General features: G+C 39.3%; 1 protein-coding gene across 3 annotated transcripts in view; it reads left to right on the top strand.

Annotated features, from left to right (window-relative positions):
• The window catches only part of KCNJ6 (potassium inwardly rectifying channel subfamily J member 6), a 158,260-nt gene that overhangs the window by 118,438 nt on the left and 19,846 nt on the right, over window positions 1-19,976 (top strand). The gene's annotated exons all lie outside the window — the stretch shown is intronic.

A 19,976-nucleotide genomic window follows, 5' to 3' on the forward strand; every position in this document is an offset into this window, starting at 1 on the left:
AAAAAAATATATCAATTCAAAACTCTGTTTATGATTAATATGGAAGTACCATAGTTCCTGCTGCTTCCAATCACCCATGGGTAGCTGCAAAATAACTGCTTGCCACATTAAACTCCAAGCCTGTTTGGATCCAGTAAGAAATGATGATGTGTTTAGTTTTCTCTTTTTTATTTCACTGTTTACCTGCTTTTGTTTTAACTTGTAACTTGGAGCTTGTTTCACTTTAGTTCATAAAAATCTATCAGATTTTGTATTTCACTTATCTCTCCTACACACTGCAAAAGTGTACAGAACACTTAATGCAAGTATATATAAATAAGGCACGTTTTGTCACCAAAGTCTTGTAGAGAGGTTGTTTGGTCATTAACTATAATTATACAGCAGAACATCAATAGCAATCTATACAGAGAAAATGCCGCTTGGAATTCACAGTAAATGGACTAGCAGTGTTTCTTCTTTGCATTAAAACTAGAATAGTAGGAGGATGTTTTGTCTAAAAATTATGCACCTACTTCAGTCAGAGTGCTGGTATACTTGGCTTAGGAGAGATGTTTTTCCTGCTAATGACAGCATCAAATTCTGAACTGAATAAACATAAACAATACAAGGAAATGGTGATTAGAAAATGAAGAAAGGATGTGCTCAGGTAGAAGAAAATAGCAAGCAGAGAAATAGAACAACCAGATTTTCCATTTTCCCTCCTACTGTAAAAGCTAGAAGAGTTTGAGGATGCAGATTACACTTCTCTGACACAAGTACAAACTTTCTAACCCTGACTCATGTTTTGCAACTGGAGCCAGGAAATAAAGAGCAATCTCTTACCAGAACATGTGTGTGTGTTTCACACATCTATTATGTGGTGTCAGAAAAAAATTGCATTTGTCACCATGTAATAAATGTGTGAGACAAAAATGAAGAAAAATATAATTCAAGGGAACTTGGCAGAGAGTCTGAATAGGTAAACGCACGGCTTCCACATTTTCCAGAAAGTTGATGGCAACGAAGAGGAATCAAGGAAATGAAATGTTTAGTGTTTCTGATACATGCAGTGAGTATAGAGGTTTCAAACATCTGTGTCACCTTTGGATGAGAAGATGAAGAAATTGCTGTTTGTTAGCTGAAAACATTCCGAAAATTCTGAACTGCAGCTAGATGAACTTGACATCCGAAAGAACAGTGGTTGTTTTGGTGTTGCTTTTTTTTTCAGATGTATTGAATACTATGTTTTCAAGGGAAAAAAAAAGGGAGGGGGGGTGAGGAGGGGGGAGGAAAAAGAATGGCAAGTAATAGTAACATTTGAGGGCTACTCAGAAAGTAACACCTCCCATTTTATTATGATGCTCCACAAAACCACAGGTGGATGCAGGTGGAATGGCAGCAGAGACTGAATTTTCCGATTAATATCCCATTAAATTTTGTAGCCATGTGATTGACAAAATGGCATCTGACATAGAAATTCATATGAAGCAAAGGCATGCCATTTAATTCCTCCATGTGGGAAAAATGGCACCCACTGACATTCACTGACACTTTCTGAACACTTCCACACAGTGGAAGTGAGTACAGTGAGGAGTGGTGCAGGGTGGTGCATTTCACCAATGGCGACAAAGGGTCACGTCCAGCACAGATTTTTCAAGTGTGACATGCAGGCTCTTGTTTATCACTGGCAAAAACACATAGCTAGTGGTGATGGCTGTGTTGAAAAATAGTGATTCGTAGCTGAGAATATGCTCTACCAAATAAGGCAGTTGTGCTCCTTGTAACAGCTGTTGTTTCCATGGAAATAGTTAGGAGGCATTACTTTCAGAGCAATCTATGTAAATAGCATCTCACTGAAAAAATGTAAAAGATCAGCACACAGTATACTTTGTATGTATACTTCTGCAGTACATCAAATGTAGCTTTGTTGTCTTAAGCCTTCAAGCTTTTCACTATTTAACCTTCCAATCCCTACTTCTTCTTAATCTTAGTACACTTACACAGCCTTCTGTTCTCTCCTTTGCTGCTCTATTGATATATTGATCCTATCTTCTACTCAGTCATTATCATCTTCCACCAGTGAGGATGTTTGGGCTGACAAAGTAATGTTAAAATTCTAGAATAATTCTGGAATAAGTTCATAGTTAATAGAAAGACTGGATGTAACTATTTGCAAACCTGCTGAAGCTGCCCAGGATAAAGGTGTAACCCTGCCACATTTTCAGCTGCTCCATTTCATTCTGTTGGGGCCATCTCTTTAGCATGCAGCTGTATGAGATATGAGGGGAGGGCATCGTATAATATCACTTAACTGCATCATCAGGAATAGTAATGTCATAATTACTAGTACAGTTTCTGTTTGTGTGGTAGTCCACATGCACTGGATTACTTCTGAAGATGCAACCAAACCAACATTCTACCATCACTAGACACTTTCCTTTTTTTTTTCTCAACAGATTTTTTTTTTTAATTTACATTCTTGCAAATATTGAAAGAAAATTTAGGCCATCATATATTCACTTTTCCTTCTTACATCAAATGTAGAGTGAGAGCAGCAAGAGAAGCTGCTCACTGCAGAAATCTCCAGCACACTACTGTTCATACCTTCCAGTACTGCTCGAAGACATAGGATAGTAAAATACTGGCAATGAAGCTAAGAAACTGTGTCCTTAGCTATAGCAGCATCATCACTGAGTATCACTTTGCATGCATCAAACACAGATGGACAGCATTATCTTCTGTGCATCAGAAAAAGTCACTCCAAATTCTGACCACATGAGAAAAATCCTTTCTAAATTTTCAGAGCTTCTCTACTCTTACATTTATCCTTTTAATGAGAGGCAATATGGTACAAACTGCCAAATATGAACATTTGCTATTATTTTTATCAATTATTGCTATTATTCTGTTCAAAGTTTTATTGAGAAAATATCACCTTATATAATAGTTTCCACCCTATGGGATTCAAGAGCTCAGCTACTTCTAGTATGAAATATAACTGCTTATGTAGCATCATGTAAACTTTGCACTGTGTTAAGAATAGGAATGAAGAATAACACATCTTTTGAAAGGAAATGAAAATTTTTAATCAAATCAAAATTTAGGAGAAACATCAAATCAAGGACACTCAAATTCCCCTTGGAAGCATCACCATACTTTCTGAGATTCAGAATGGAGTAGATATGTCTGCCAAGGCAGATATTGAAATGTCAGCCAAGAAAATATCACTACACCTTTACTATTGACATTAATTCTACCATAAGGGTTATTTTGAGGGCAGAAGATTCATAAAGGCACTTCCAACAAAATACAATGTCAAGCTGACTTCTTCATATTATATCAGCAAGAACTGAAAATAACACTGGTTTTATAAACGTTATTGATCCTTTCAATATGCAGTTTTCCTTATTTCTTTACTCAAAAATCGTTCTGTGTTCAAAGGATAACACTCTCACAAAGGTTCACTCCTATGGCCTTTCTAATACCAGCACACGTCTCTCAAGCACCCAAAAAAGAAATGGTGTTTCTGAACTTGTTCTGTAGTGCTCACAGCAGATATGTTACTGCAACACCTACCACTAGGGTTGGTGACTCAGCTGAAGATGCAGTATCTCACACTTCTCATTTTGGTGGACCATGCTGCCACTCCTCAAGGTGAAGTGAGATCAGCTTTGCACAGCCCTACCCTGTGAAGTACATCAGGCCATTATGAAGCAAATGACAATCCTTCAGGATGAGGGGGTCAAAAGTCCAACCAAACATCACCCTATCTAAAGGACATATCCATTACTTCCAGCTTTTACAGCCACTGTTCTGCTTCCCATTTTGCTAAAGGCAGGTGAGAGTGCAAGGAAGATGCAAGAATCAATAAAACTCAGCAATAACAAAAATAACCTCCATCTTTAGTACTTTTGCATCTTTTAGTGTCAGAATACAGCAGCGGCATTGAAACTACAGGATTCCAGCATCCCTTCCCTCCCTATGGGAGAGCTGCAACACTATATGCAAATCTACTAACGGAAAAGAACAAGACCAATGCACCAATCTCAATCCCTCAGCATTTGAAATCTGCCATTGAAAATACTTGGTTTATATTAAAGTGCCATCACTTTTTTTTTTTTTTTTTTTTTTTCCTGGAGATCAATTAATATATTTGTTAGACTATGCAGTTTTATTGCAGTGGAATTTGAGTAAATAATATTGTCCTTTGGTCTATGAAAAACAGAACACAGAGGCTCACAGATCCTGAACCCTGTCTCCCTTAAACAGTATGCACAAAAGTTTGGATCTGAATAATTTATATATTTCTCTCAAATTAAAAAAAAAAAAAAAACAAGGGACCTGGCCTAGTGGGAGGTGTCCCTGCCTATTGCATGGGAGTTGGAACTACATGATCTTCAAGGTTCTTTCTAACATAAATAGTCCTATGATTCTGTGATTCTATGAAATCTACAATTAACATATTTTATGTCAAGTTAACAGCCACTTTCCTACAATAGACTTGACAATTTTAACCCTTTTTCTCCAAGTGAAGTCTGTTTTTGATGTGAAGTGGGAAAGTGAAATATATGAGATGAGAGAGAAACCAGGTGGGGACAGAAAAATTCAGAGGAACTTTCAAAAAAGGAGAGAGAGAAAAGGGAGTGTCCCAAACAGCCCATAGCTTTGATGTTAATGTGGTTTCTGAATTGTAAACAGTGGGGTTTAAAACTCTCATCTAAAGTTGCATTAAATTACAGAATAATAATAATAATAACTTTTTTAATCTCAGGAAAGTATTATAAAGGATTTCAATGTACTTTAGCCAGAAAGACCATCAAACCTGATGAAGTTGTGTCCAGCCAGCAGGGTGCACTAGATGACACTCTGGGAATTCCCTCTGCCTAAAAATAAAACATGAAACACTATCGAAGAAAAAGAAGAAAGAAAACAAAAGATCAGCATATTTATAACTGTCAAGAAAATAAGCTACAAAGCTAGGCATAGAACTTCAGGCTTTTATGGATAATTTTACGAATAAACTTCTGATGGGATGCATTTATAATTCTGACACATGGGCTGCTTGAGAGCAGTATTTGCAGAATGGCTCATCATAAACAAACAGGCTTGCCAGCTGTGGAAAATGTGTGTAGAACACAATAAAATGTTCACACTGATGGTTATTTATATAGTAAATGATGCTATTGATTAGACAAACATTGTATAAAACTGTTCCCACTCTTCACTACATCCCCTTTGATTGACTGATTTATTGCCTTTTTGCTTTCACTCTACTGAACTGAAAATTTACCCCTTATCCTTGCCCAATCCTAACAAATACGTCCTTTTGATATGAATGTTAGCAGTTCCAACCTTTCAAAACATCTCAGCAGACCTTGTTCTCTCTCTGTCTCTCCAAATAAGCCTTGCTTGGGTAACAGTTTTGCACCAGAATTTTTTATTGCTCTTCAAAGAAGAGATGTTTATACTCTCAAATTACTTCTTAAGGGGATGTAGATGAAAGGCAGAAAAGGAATCAAGATTTCTCACACCCAAGTCTTTCCGCAAGGCAACTGGTTAGAGTAGATTAGATTGTTGTGCTCCAGGATGTGACAAACATACGTTTACTGACATGCAATTTAAACAGGTTTAAGAATAAATGGCTTATATTTACACTGCATGATCACCATTTCAGGAATGGTCAGAACACAACAGCTTTTCAGCCTTTAGGCTGTATTTTTTTATTTCTATTTTGGCATCATTTGTGTGTGAGGTGTTAGGCTTAGACATCTAAGTTCATCTGCACCTCTACTCATTTCCCTAGCATTTGCAAGAAATCTCTTTCACTTATGTTCCTTAATCACATTTTCTTTTTTTTAAAATTTCACTAGTATTTTTCATTATTATTAATTTTAATGCAGAAAGTTAGGGCTATTAGCAGAAGGTATTGCAGTCATGAGCTGGAGCTCTAAATGTCGGCATAGAAAACCACTCCAATTTCATCACAAAATTTCTTATCAGGAAGCTTTCCTGAAGGAAAATATAAGACTTAAATGGAGCAGTTACAGTTTCGCAGTAAGAGTCAAAACAATATGCAAAATGGCAAGAAGTCAGGGAACAGAGTTCAATAGAACAAAACAGAAATTTGGAGCGAGTGCATACATCGATTTCAGGGATGGAGGGGAAAAGGAATCACACATTTTCTCTAACAGATTTGTTCTCTGAATGATGATAGTATACAAACGTTTTACACAGTTTGATAACTGCCTATTATCTTTCTTTTATATCTTTCTTACCAATTCATTGCTCAATTCGTCACAACAGCAGCTGCTCCCTTACCCCTAAACCTTTAGATACTCAGATTCAAGCAGTAAGTCAGATGCTAACAAGTAAGCTCCCTAAAAGGCAGGTTTCAGACCCTGCTATATTGAGTTAATAAACAAATCCTTGTTGCAAATCAGGTATTATTAAAAAAATAACTTCACTGAACACAAATCAAACTTTCACAAGAGCTTCATTTTGTACATTGTACTCTTGCAAACTGTGTTAGGGCACAGGAAAGGGGCACTCCAATGCTGTGACTGCTCTCATAGACCCCCACTGTCAGCACTGTTCCTTTCCTAGGTCAGTATCTAGCAGAAATAGACACACACTTTTTCTTCTGCACTCACTATTCCTTCTTAATCATGGCCCTGCATACACTATCCTTTGCAGCAATTATGATCTCCATGGCTAAAGGAATCACAGGATCAGAAAGCTGTGGTGTAACACTGGCCATGTTGCTGCATCTCTAGCAGAAGGGCAATTAACAATGACACTTCCAGCAAATCTTCAAGCAACACTGTATTTCAATGTTTCAACAGAAAAGTAAGGAACATGCAAAGGCATCTAGATGTGGAATTCTCAGTACAGGAGAGATATGGACCTGTTGAAGTGCATCTGAAGGAGGGGCACAAAAATGATCTGAGAGATTAAATATCTCTCCTATGGGGAAAGGCTGAGAGAACTGGAGCTGTTCAGCCTGGAGAAGAGAAGGCTCCAGGGAGATCCAAAAGTAGTCTTTCTGTATCTAAAGGGTGTCTACAAGAAAGAAAGGGACAGACTTTTTAGCAGGGACTGTTGGGATAGGACAAAGGGAAATAGTTTCAAACTAAAAGAGGGAAGATTTAGATTTTATATATAAGAAAGAAGTTTTTTAGAATAAGAGTGGTGAGGCACTGGCACTGGTTGTCCAGAGAGGCAGTGGATGCCCCATCCCTGGAGACACTCAAAGTCAGGCTGGATGGGGTTCTAAGCAACCTGATGGAGCTGTAGGCGTCCCTGTTCATAGCAGAGGAGTTGGACCAAACAGCCTTTAAGAGTCCCTTCCAAGTCATACAATTCTATGATTCTATGAATTCTATGGAGTTCTTGGGTCTTCAGGCTAAGATCAGACCCTAATGTATGTGCATAACTCAGGGGACTAAGCATGCATGTGATGAACTGCATTGTACTGTGTTTGATGTCCCCTATGTCCACACAATCTTGACCAGAAAGATCTCTACTTGCTGAACGAAGTGGAAGATGTTAGACAAAGTGCACAGCAGCCATTTTATTTGAGTCAAAGAATTCCCAGAGCAGAATTAGCTAACTGAACACCTCCCATGCTTCCAAAGTGGAGACATCATTTCTGAACACTCCTAAGAATTGTTCCAGAACTATGAAGAGCCTTCCGCATTTCTGAGCACATTTAAAGATAATGGCTATTAATTTGTGCTTATTTGGATTGTCCATTTGGGCTTGGAATGATGTAAATGAGGAGCCAGCATGGAAGCAGGTGATTTGGAAAAGAAAAAGTGTAACTATCATTTCTAATTTTTGAGTTTTACTTTTGATCATCTGAGGTAGTTATCAACTGGAAAACAAAGGCTGTTGAGCACCATGATGAAATCCTGGGCACACGCTGATTTGAGTCAGGGCAGTATCTCAACCCTGAAACTTTTTCTGGAATGAACTGATTCTTTCATGTTGATCACCTTGTTCTCTTGCGTTTGATCTCCAGATATGAAGCATATTTAAGTAGCCTGTAGTTCAAAACCTTGGGATGTATTTTGGCAAAGTCTGTTTTTTGCCTATACCTCTAAAAGATCTTTTCGCTTTTCCCTTTGGTGCCTATTTATTCCCGGCTGTATAATGTTATTTTCTCCTCTTCAGTCTCACTGAATTATAGCAAAGGATAAATGTGTACATTACATCTCTTGACAACAGCAAGATCTCTCCAAATTTATAGATGTTTATATCAATTCCTGATGAACATGAGCCAATTGGTTATTCATCTTCAACAGAAAGTTTACACAAAATTGAATAGAGTAGTAACTGCAAAGCCCTAAAAGACTGATGAACAAGCAGGGCTGATTTTGAAAAAAAAAAAAAAAAGCAAATATTTCTTCCTTTGACAACATGTATGACTGCCAGGCAACCCATGTTCACCTTTCTTGTACTCCTCTCCTGCCCTCTCCAGACCTACTGCATTGCTAAAAGAGATGGAAAAAGAGAAAATGTGGTTGTGGTTACGCTTGCTTATACATTCTTGCCATTCCCAAGAGAATTACAGGAAAAAAAATTCAAAAAGCTTCTCAAGATTTCTGTTCTTCTGGGTTTGGACAATTTTCATTTGTTGGTATTTCTGCGGATTGAAATACTTTCGTTTAAAAATATGGGATTCTAATAAAAATAGAATTACTGGAGATATTCCATTCTAACAACTCATTCCAATAAAGAAACTTGATTTAAGAAACATTCAAAACATGAAAATACATTAAACATCAGAGATTTATTTTTTAAAAAGTTTCCAGTGGTTATCAGAAACATCTTTAAGATTTCTGAGAGACAAGAAAAATTTAGTTAATGACAATATTTAGAGAGAATGTTTGGATCAGCTCCACTGATGAGAAATAAATAGTGGGAAGGGTAAAACATGCTCCAGGGGATTTCCTGTCCTGTAAATGATGCCAGGCTGTAGCTTTCCAATCTCTTCCTAGCAGTTCACTGCTACAAAGCCAGGAACTGTACAAATAGGTTCCCAAGACATAATTGATTAGCACTATATCTCACGTATTGGGTACTAGAGGAGGGCAGGTGTCATGCAGTTATGACAGTGTGAATGCAGCCCTCTGTTATAGCAAGGGAAGGGAGCACTGAAGCCATGCCATCTACTTCAGGATTGCTCACAGCAATGGTCTAATTAACTTAAGGGAAACAAAGATCCAGGGATTTGGCACTGAATTTATACCTGCTAATAAAAAGAGCTGGAAAAGGCCAGCACATCCTTGATATCACCAAAGTTATGACAAATATAAAAGAGAAAAAAAGACACATGAGGAAGGAAGCTGTCAAACACATCTGCCTACCTCAGCTCTCAGGTGTAGGTTTCCCCAGGAGGTGAATGGGCTCAGGTTCACACATACAGTGAATGTTGCTGACCGTACTAAATTCACTGGAGTAAAATGAATAAAAGTCTGTAGATACAGTGCTAAGCAATTTATTAAACTACAGCTTTTAGCACAGGCTGTTAGAAGGGTGAATGGCACACATCGAAATAAGTCCTTATGACAAACAAGGCCCACTGCTTACTGGGTTGTGGTAGTGAAAGTATACACATCAGCTTGAGGAAAGCAATTGGACTCCTCTATTTACCACTTGGGACGATATCTCTGGTGTTCTTTGTCCTGTTCAAGATGCCCCAGTACAAGAAAGACTTGGGCTTACTGAAGCAAGTTCAGAACAGGGCCACCAATACGGCAGGGGGCCTGAGTACAGAATATAGAATCATAGAATCATTGAGGTTGGAAAAGACTTCTAAGATCATTTAGTCCAACTGTTGACCTATCACTACTATGTCCACTAACCATGTCCTTAACTACCACATTTCCATATTTCTTGACAATCTCCAGAGTTGGTGAATCCACCACTTCCCCGGGAAGCCTGTGCCAGTGCCTCACCACTCTTTCTGAGAAGAAATGTTTCCAAATATCTAACCTGAACCTACTCCAGCACAGCTTAAGGCCGTTCCCTCTTGTCCTATCGCTAGTTACACAGGAGAAGAAGCTGGCAGCCACGTTGCTGCAGCCTCCTTTCAGGTTGCTGCAAAGGGCAATAAGGTCTCCCGAGAGCCTCCTCTTCTCCAGATTGAACAACAATTCCAATTTCCTCATCAGGTCCACATAAGGCTTGTGTTCCAGACCACTCACATCTTTGCTGTCCACATGCTTCAGGACCTCAATATCTTTCTTGTCCTGAGGGGTCCAAAACTGCACACGTACTTGAGGTGCAGCTTCACCCATGTCAAGCACAGGGGAACAATCACCTCCCTGCTCCCACTGGCTGAGCTATTTCTTATACAAACCAGGATGCCTTGAACCATTGGCCTTCTTGGCTACTTGGGCTCACTGCTGGCTCTTGTTCAGGCCAGTACCAACCAGCACCCCCAGATCCTTTTCCTCCAGGGGAATCTTACCTCTATCTGAACAGACCTAATAAAAGGTTAAAGAAAGCATAGAGACAGGTGTGATTCAGAGGTCCAGGATGATGGGACAAGAATTAATGGGTACATGATCAGACATCAGGAAAAGCCTTTTTTACCATATGGCTGATCATACCTTGAGGCAGGGTCCCAGGAGGATAGAACTGCCATTCCTGCTGGTGCCCACAACCTGACTGAATAAGCCCTGAGCAATGTGAGCTATTTCGCTACACATTAAGCAGTATGTAGGACTGGTTGACTCTACAGATGTCTTCCAGTCTAAATTATTCACTGCTTGTTGCACTCAAAGTCTGCTTCTACTAGCATGTGAAAGGAGTGAAGAATTAGATTGCTTTGAAAAGTGATTAGCCCAGTTAAAGAATTGCTCTCCCATGTCACCATTTAAGAATTGTGTTTTACATACCTGAAAACTGGGTAAGGACTATGAGTCCATTGCTTTGGTCAAGCAGCCAATCAGTCAGTGCAACCAAGTTTTGCTCCAGGAGGTTTGCTATAAGAGAACATCTTAAAATTGTGAGGCAGCACTTCATCAGACAACTGATCTTTGGAGAATGGTCCAAAGGTTGCACTAAATCAGTGTTCCTTATTTTTTCTGGATTTTTTTTTCATTCCCCTTGCCAGAGTCTTTTTCATCTTTCAGCCTCTATGAACAGTGAGAGAGATGAGTACCGAACCTTGCTTCAGTTGTCTGCTTCTCTCTCCCTTGGACAGCTTTTGTATAATTCAAATGGGATACAAGAGATCTACCAATCTACAGTTGTTATTGTTATTATCATCATCACTGTTATCATCACAGCAGATAGCATTGTATCTAGCAACAGTGTCAAGTGGTTTAAGATTCTTCTTTGGGTGAGCCCTAAGGCACATCAGGGTTGACAACTTTTATTCCACCTTTCTGACTGATGCAGACAAATGCAAACTGAAGAGACAGGAGCTTACCATTAAAGGAGAAAAATCAATCTGACTATGGCAGAGCTGCCAGGCACCACCATAGCAAAAAAGATTTAAGACTCAGCCAGTCCAATTAAACTGCACTGGCATTATTTTTTAACTAGACATAAGGTTCACTGATGGATAAGAAGTATTAGCTTACTACACTTAGATCACCACAATTGAAAGGTCCCCCTGTTCCTTTCATTTTTTTTTCAGTTTCTTTTTCCATTAGTCCTTTAATTACAGTGGGAGCTCTTCTTTCTTTCTTTTTTCTAGTAAGCACAATAATAGTTTTTAACTATCAATATGTTTATAATAGATGCTGTGAAAAAGTGTAAATGAGTTCAAAGCCAAAGGTTCCGAGTCAGTTACAGACTTCTGTCTGGTCAAAAATCCTTGAGCACACCACCTGTGTCTACGCAGCTGTGAAGTGAATGAGGTTTAGTTTTGGCAGTCTGAGGAAAATATCTTTCTCCTACTACAGATCAAGAGCAGGATCTCTTGGGAAGGCAAAAACCAACATCTGTCTTTGTATCACACCAGTCTTGCACTTCACCAGCATCTAATTAATCACATTCAGTGCTTTTCAGGTGACATTTGTGGATCTGGCCTATGATGGGCACTCTTACTGCAGCAACTCAAGCTTTTCCACACCTTTCGGCAGTGTATTCCTTTTAGAGATGAAAGCTATAAGTAGCATGAGAGTTGTGTGTAAAGACCAATGCAAAATATTCATTTGGAGAACTTCCATCATAATTTGCAGTGTGAAGAAGGACAGGAAGTAGGACCAGCAACAACAGACATCATCCTTTGGGAAGACATCAGAGAAGCAGATGTGGAAAGATAACAAGTCCACCGTTCACAAATGGCCTACTCCACCTCTTTCCCTGAAGAACAACAACTGGTCCAAATTTTACAGTGAAATTGTTGGCATTTCTTTCTTTCTGAAAGCAAAGAATCATGAGGCAAAGGTCTAACTCATTTCAAAAAAAAAATAGATCCAGTAGTAGTTTTCCAACTTGCAAATGAATTAGGAAAAGTCCAAAGAAAATTCCATGTTTATGTTCCAGGACTACAATGGTACTCAAACTCCACTTTAAGACTCTCACTTCAGGGGCTAAACATAGATGCAATAGAGTTTTAAAACCCTGTTAAATTAGTAAAAATCCAGAGACAGAAGAACACACAAAATGAATCTTAACCTTCCCACATTTACACTCTTTTATGCTTGAAGGAGATATAAAATGGTACAAGAGAATTCAAAAGCCATCAGTGATAGAAATCCAGTGCAGAAATACCCCTTCCTAATGTCTATCAAATATTTATTATACAAGTTTTGAGCCTGTTTCACCAAGTTCATGGAGTAGGTCCCAGTCTCTGGTGGCCTTGGAATTAGGACCCCAAAGGAATAAATTGAGCTGCGCAATGCCTGTCAGTTCTCTAATGGCCTCAAAGAAGAATCAATTAATAGACTAATTAAAAGACAAATGAAAGATTTAAAGCAGATAAATGTTTATAATCTAGAGTAAGTGCCCATATGGGAAATTTGGTTTATTAGAAGGGGACATTACGACACTCAAGAATACTACATACCTATGGGAGGAATGGTGTTTTCAGACAGGATATCTTCCCCACAGGCACACTGCACTGAAACAATCCTGCAGTCACTCTGTTCTCCACAGTCACTTTTCTTTCTGCATATGTGTGGAACAAGCTGTTCTACAAAGACAGCCTGAACAAATCTTGAATATTTTATCATACAAACTGTTCACAGTAAATACAAACACTACTACATGTGAAAACACTTGGTCCATGAAAGTACACCTTACCCTATCTCTCTTATGTACCCAACTACCTCCTACCAAGCTTTCCATCTGCCGTACACAGTTCAGTACACGATCTGTTGAAAAAAAAAAAAAAAAAAAAAAAAAAAAAAGAGCCAAAATCTCATCAGATATTGCTGGTCCATTAAAAATACATGCTAATGATTTCATTTAAATTATAACAGAACTAGAACAGAGAGCTAGAGATTCTTATAAACATACACAGCTCTCAAGGCTGATCCTCTTTATGGCAGCCAAGACCGAGATCAGATCCCTCCTAAGACTTTTCTTTACACTAGGTAAGTATTTTATCAAGTAGATCAGAAGAACATTGATAAAGAATAAAACCAAACCACCTCCAGGAGTTTCTATGGAACCTTTTTTTCCTGATAAAGCCCTGCTCAGGAGGTTCCTTGGTCACAAAAACTTGTTTATGATATAAGGCCTTGACATTGTTGTTTTAGCATTGCCTTGTTCCTCATCTGCTCTTTTTTTTTTTTTAATCTTTTTTTTTTGTTTGTTTGTTTTTTGTTAAGGATCCAACAAGCCAAACAATATGTACATTTCAAAATAGTCCTCTGGTTAACAGTGTGTTCCCAACAGCCCAATCTGTGATGCTGAAATGACAGCAGACAAGTTTTTCTGATGACTGTAAAGCAACCAAAATAAAATACATGGGAAAAAAAAAAAAAAAAAAAAAAAAAAAAAAGAGAAAGAAAGAAAGAAAAAAAGCAATACATAATCACAATCATTTACATCCATAAACCCATACAGCATCTTCCATCCAAGCACTGCAGAGTGGAAAGTGTGCGCTATGGTCTCCTGTTCCCATATTCTTCTGGCTTTATGCATTGCAACATTGTGACATAGAAAAAAACCATATGGAGGTCACACAAAATGTCCACATGTATCATTTGGGGGATACCTTTCAATAATGAAAATCTCAAGTGATGCAATATCAGCAGCATCTAGATGTGAGCAAGTATAGGCTAGCTGCACTGCTGGAAGAGGATTAGTGTGACTGAGAAAGACTGCTGTGTGGTTGATGATGAATTACAGGAAAGTGGCTCTTGGCACTTGACAGGCACTTAAGCATCAGTTAGAAGTGATGTCTTTAACTTTCTATGGCAAAGCCACATCTTATCCAGTATTACAGGTAAAGTGTTTGTATAGAAAACAGGTGGTTGAAAATATAAAATATTTAAGTTAAGTATCAAGATCCAACCCCGAGGATGAGAAAGCCACTCAACTAAATTGGCTCCTGGTACGTGCTGTTCCTTCTGCTGTCTCAGCAGTTATTTATGTCAAGCCTACCTCAGAGCCCACAAACTTTGGGATAATAAAGACAGATCAAAAATTCGCATCTCAAAACCAAACAAATAAATACCCAGTGCTCTTTAAGCCACATAAGAACTGCTGCTCAGAATGTTTGATCGATGCAAAGGAGACTGTTCAGTGCATTAATGTCAAAAGACACCCAGCTCAGAGAGTTTCCTTGACATGCTGCACTTACTCAAAGATTGATGACTTCGAACCTGAGAGGAAAGAGCTTAGGTATTGAGCAAGGCCAGATATAGCAGTATCAGTATGAAAAGAAAGGCTCAAATTGTCAAGCTTTCTAGTTCTGATTTGCCTCTCAGTAGTTTATTCAATAGAACTTCACCGTCCTCAGCCCAGAACAATGGTAGCACAGTGTGTTTCTCCCCAGGCAATTCTGAGAATATGAGGACAACAAGAAATGTGTGCTGCTCCACACGGGGGTGTGGAGGCATCACACATTTGGACCCCACAGAGGATCAGGCAGTCCCAAGACTGCTGGAGTCTTCTCCTGACTGTGCACTGGTAGGGTATCACTCTACTGCACAAATATCTGCTCAACCCTCACACAGGGTTTTCTTTGCAGTTCAGTATGGCCACTTCTAAAACATGGACTCTGGGGATGTCAGGCAGACCAAGATGCATTTTATCACCCATCCCACTCCAGAGCCAGCAGGGAAAGGAGTGTATACAGAGGAGTCTGGTTGTAGTGCCATCATCTGCTAAGCATGACCTGAATCAGCTTCTCAGGGTGTCTCTCAGAGCCATAGGTGACTGTGTAATCCTGAGGATGCTTCATTTTGAACCACTGAACAAGGAACATCCTCATTTCCCTGAGAAAGCCTGCACCAGGTTGTCACTGGACACTCCAGACAGATATCTTTCAGGTAAAAACAGTACATGGGAATACAAGAAAAACTGTTCAGAGCAGAAGCTGTGGAGCAAGATAAACAGCAACAGTACAGTGCATACCAGAAGGAAAAGACAATTTTAATGTAATCAAATATTTAATTTAAGGATGGAGGTAACTTACTTAAGTGAGCAAAATATGTAACACACCTGTATGCTGTTTAACAACAGGAGAAGAAAATAGCATTGAGCACCAGTGGGTGCGCTGGCAGAAGATTAGTATTTAGTATATAACTGATGCTGTGAAAGTAAACATTGTAGGTTAATGCACAAACCCTTATTAGCATTTACAATAAGTTTCAGTACATTATCATGTGGCATAATGTCATTATCATTAAATGCTTTAGCATCACACAACAGTTGAATAATGAACCATGCTGATACAAGGACGATATTCCAAGTTAGTGGTGGTAATGTGCAGCAACAGCATTTTCAATATATTCCTTGTAATTACAGTAATCTCATTCTAGAAGAAGTTGTAAAAGTAAATCTGTGCTGGGGTAGTAACCTTCTGTACTCCACACTGTAAAAGCTTCAGATTTCACTACCATGAGTCTGAAGGCTTGGTGCTAAAGGGACCCTGTAAGTATTTGTAATCTGACAAGGAGAAAAACAAAATTTTCTTGAGGGATTTTTAAAAAACACTGAGTTTATAACAGTGCAAGAAATAGCAGGGACATTCCTGGGCAGAGGCTACTCAAATGTATGTGATCACTGAAATCCCAAGCAAAGCGAAAAATGTGTAGCAAGGTCTTCTAGCTCATTTGTGGGTAGAGAAAAGTGGAGGAATTCATGCAAATCAAAACATACTCGCTAAAGCAGAACGTCTTGTGGGCTCAGAAGCTGAGCTGTAACCATTCAGGCTACAGATCAGGGTCAGTGAGCTTCTCCACTGCAAACTCAGAGGGAAGAAAGTAGCTGCACTCCAAAATGTGGTGTAAAGCCTTGAGAGCAAAGAGCATTTTATGTTAATTTTCTATCAGCTTCAAATTGTTCAAGTTTCTCCTCTAAGGAGGAGAATCAAAAGTTTTATTGTGGAAAAGGTTTGTTTACAACACACACACACACGAAAAAACAAAAAGGTTCAGAATGGTATTGTTTTGAGCTGCTATGCTATGAACTGCTACTCAAAAGGCACCTGTTTATATTTTAAATGTGGAAACTCCCAATATGAACCACAGAATCATAGAATGGCTTAGGTTGGAAGGAACCTTAAAATGTGAGAACACCCTGAGTTTACTGAAGTTAACAGAAGGATTCACATGGCTTTGTGTGAAGACCAACCACACCATTACAAGGGCTTATTTCATTTGCATAATCACTATGCTGAGATTTTATTGCATCCAGAACACAAGGTATTACCCTAAATCTATCTCAAATGCCATACTGATTAGCTCTTCAGTGCAGGTTTTCTACTTCCAGCCCTCTTTCTCCAGCTCAGTGTAACTGAATGCAAGACCAAGAGGTGGAAAAGGTACCATCTGAACAGATGGGAAAGCAGATCCTTAGCATTACAGACAGGCAGATACCAGTATGATCTGAATGAAAGAGCAACTCCTTCTCACTGCATTCTCTGCATCTTTGTCTCTACATCTGAAAATGGAATCACACAGTTCCTCTAGACTACAGCTGTACTATGGAGTAACAAGTTAGACTCATTTTTGAAGCTATTTGTATGGATGTGAACAATTACAGAGAAGGCACATCAAAAGAGAATCAAGCCCTGCATCTAATGTTGATAATGCACTTAATAGTAACATCCCTACTTTCCTGGAAGAGTACATTAAACCTGTTCAAAATACAGTATTTTTTTTTCCAAATTATAGTATTTCTTACCTCCTACATCGTATCTACCTTAATCATCTGACTCCCACATAACTGGCTCAACTTCAATGACAGTCTCCTCTACTTGTTTGAAAGTCATGTTATTTCCACTGCCATCAAAAAGGCATGATTTTCAAGTGAAGTTATTAAGTTACTAATACAAGGAACATTGTGTAGGTTCTACTAAAGTAGGAATGGAAAAGAGATTCTCCCCTTCTAACAGAGGGTCGGATTTTCCTAGAGAGGAGTAGCCTTCATTTATTAGGTTTTGTCTGTCTCCAAAGAAGAGAAGTCTGTGTCCCTTTGTCATCTCAGTGATCTACTCCTGGTAACAGCAGAAAGAAACAGGATTCCTCTGAGGGTGAAGAACAGAAAAATACTACATCATTTTAATCAGATTGCTTTCATCTGAAGACCTATAACCTAAACATTAAAGGACAGTGGGCAGCATACAAACCCAGCTTTCTCCCGGAGGTTCCATAACGCCAATCCATCAGCCTGTATGCAAACCAGAGTACAAGTGAACCTGATTTGTCAGAGCTAAGAGCAATTTGATCTGACTCACGTGCTTGATTCCCACCCAGCTATCAAGCTTTTCATACAGGACACAGTAAAATTATTCTGGAATAATCCCTGAGGAAATGTAAGTGAAAAATCTCTTCTGTTCTGGCCTACAGCTTTTCACCTCAAGCTTTGTATCTGCACTGACAGCGTCAAGGACTTTAATCAACTTTACTGAGCTGTAACTAGTTTTATACCCACTCCCACATTTAAGAACAGACTTTGTTGAAAGACACCAATTTATTAATTTTGTGACGGTGAGTTGAACTGAGAGCTGCGAAATTAATCTCAAACCAATTATGTGTTTTTTGTGAGAGCTTCAGCTTCTTTTCCACACAGCTCTCTCAGCAGCCATCAAATCACCACAAGTGTTCATTTGCTGAATCCAACCTCCCTCAAGTTTCACTTCATTACCTGTCCATTCCCCCAGATCTTTCATCTCCACTCAGTACCTCTGAAATCAGCAGGAGTGGATGGAGGGATGTTTCAGCCACTGCAATATGAAAGGTTTATGAAAATTGTGTTAGCAGCACCTACACTATTAATGAACAAAATCCTCCTGGCTCAGTCTTAAAACCTGCATTGTTTCAAAACCTGTCAGATCCCTTTAAAAAAAATTACAGCCTTCGTTCAGCTCAAGATTACACTTGACAGTGTGTCAGTTTGACATGCAGGCATCTGTCATTCCCTGACAAGGAGAGAAATGAAAAATAATAGACAACAGGAAAACTTAAGTTTTCTTATCTTCCTCCACTGTCCTCCCTTACGACAGATTCACCTCACAGGGCACACATTCGCATCCATCTGGGGTTCACCCAAGCTGAATACCTCAAAATGCTGAATCATACAACTGTGCTATTCTGTCATCCAGATTTCATAGTGCTGTCTCCCTTCACACAAGTCTTTTCTGACTGCTCTGGCAAGCGAAAGTCCTTTCATAAGTAATGCTTTTCCCAGGAAGAAGTGTTCCTTGTCGATCTCATTACTCTCTACCCGGGGAGTTCATTTTTGTCCCACTCAGACAGATCCCTGTTGTTTCAGTGCCTGATGATTTTATGCAACACCACTGGAATGTATCAGAAGTGGTTATTCCCATCCCTGCATCAAGGGAAACATGTCAGATGCCATGGCTGCTATTCTGCATTTGCATTAAAAAGACAAGGTCAAAAATGGTTGCCTTGCTCTTCAAATGAAAACTATTGAGTTTTAGGAACATATTCAATCATCTCTGCAGTCTATTCTCCGTTCTCTTGCTTTTGTTAAAACAGAAAATTTCCACTTCAACTATTCTTATTGTAGAAGGTAGTAGTCCACAGTTACTCTGTTCTCAAGCAATGTGAGTGTCTTGAAAATAAGCACATTTTTATTCTTGCTGTACAGATCAAATGACAGGTCCCATGCTTCTGTGCAGGGAAATGGACTTCCCAGAGGCAAGCACAGGCAAGCCTGGAGGTATGATTCTCTCCTCACAAAAGAAACAGCAGGATGTTTAACAGAAAGGGACAGTGCACAAATTGGTTTCTCTGTGGCGTATTCTGCTGTCTGCATGACGAACACAAAATGAAAGACTCACCTGATGCCCCTGTAGTTACACTTACTGCGCACAGATAGAGAGAGTTACACTTACTGCGCACAAATGCAGAGAGCATTTGTGCAACATACATCACCATTGGAGGATTCACAGTCATTTTAGAGGACACAATACTATTCCTCCTCATCATTAGCTTCAGGTTGGTTGTTGCCTCAGATAAATGTGTGTGGGTATAGGCTTAATGGAGCATGTCCTATCCTCATGCTGCATATACCTTTAATGGAGGAGAACCAACAGTGGTGCTTTAGGCCTGTTCATATCTCTGGCTTTGGACTAGTTTCACTGAGTTCATTCAAGCTAGACTTGATCTTTGTAGGTCACATTCAAGCGAACTCCTCTCCTCTCCTCTCCTCTCCTCTCCTCTCCTCTCCTCTCCTCTCCTCTCCTCTCCTCTCCTCTCCTCTCCTCTCCTCTCCTCTCCTCTCCTCTCCTCTCCTCTCCTCTCCTCTCCTCTCCTCTCCTCTCCTCTCCTCTCCTCTCCTCTCCTCTCCTCTCCTCTCCTCTCCTCTCCTCTCCTCTCCTCTCCTCTCCTCTCCTC

Source organism: Tympanuchus pallidicinctus, unplaced genomic scaffold (assembly GCF_026119805.1).
Source record: "Tympanuchus pallidicinctus isolate F22 unplaced genomic scaffold, pur_lepc_1.0 scaffold14, whole genome shotgun sequence".
Lineage (NCBI taxonomy): Eukaryota > Metazoa > Chordata > Aves > Galliformes > Phasianidae > Tympanuchus > Tympanuchus pallidicinctus.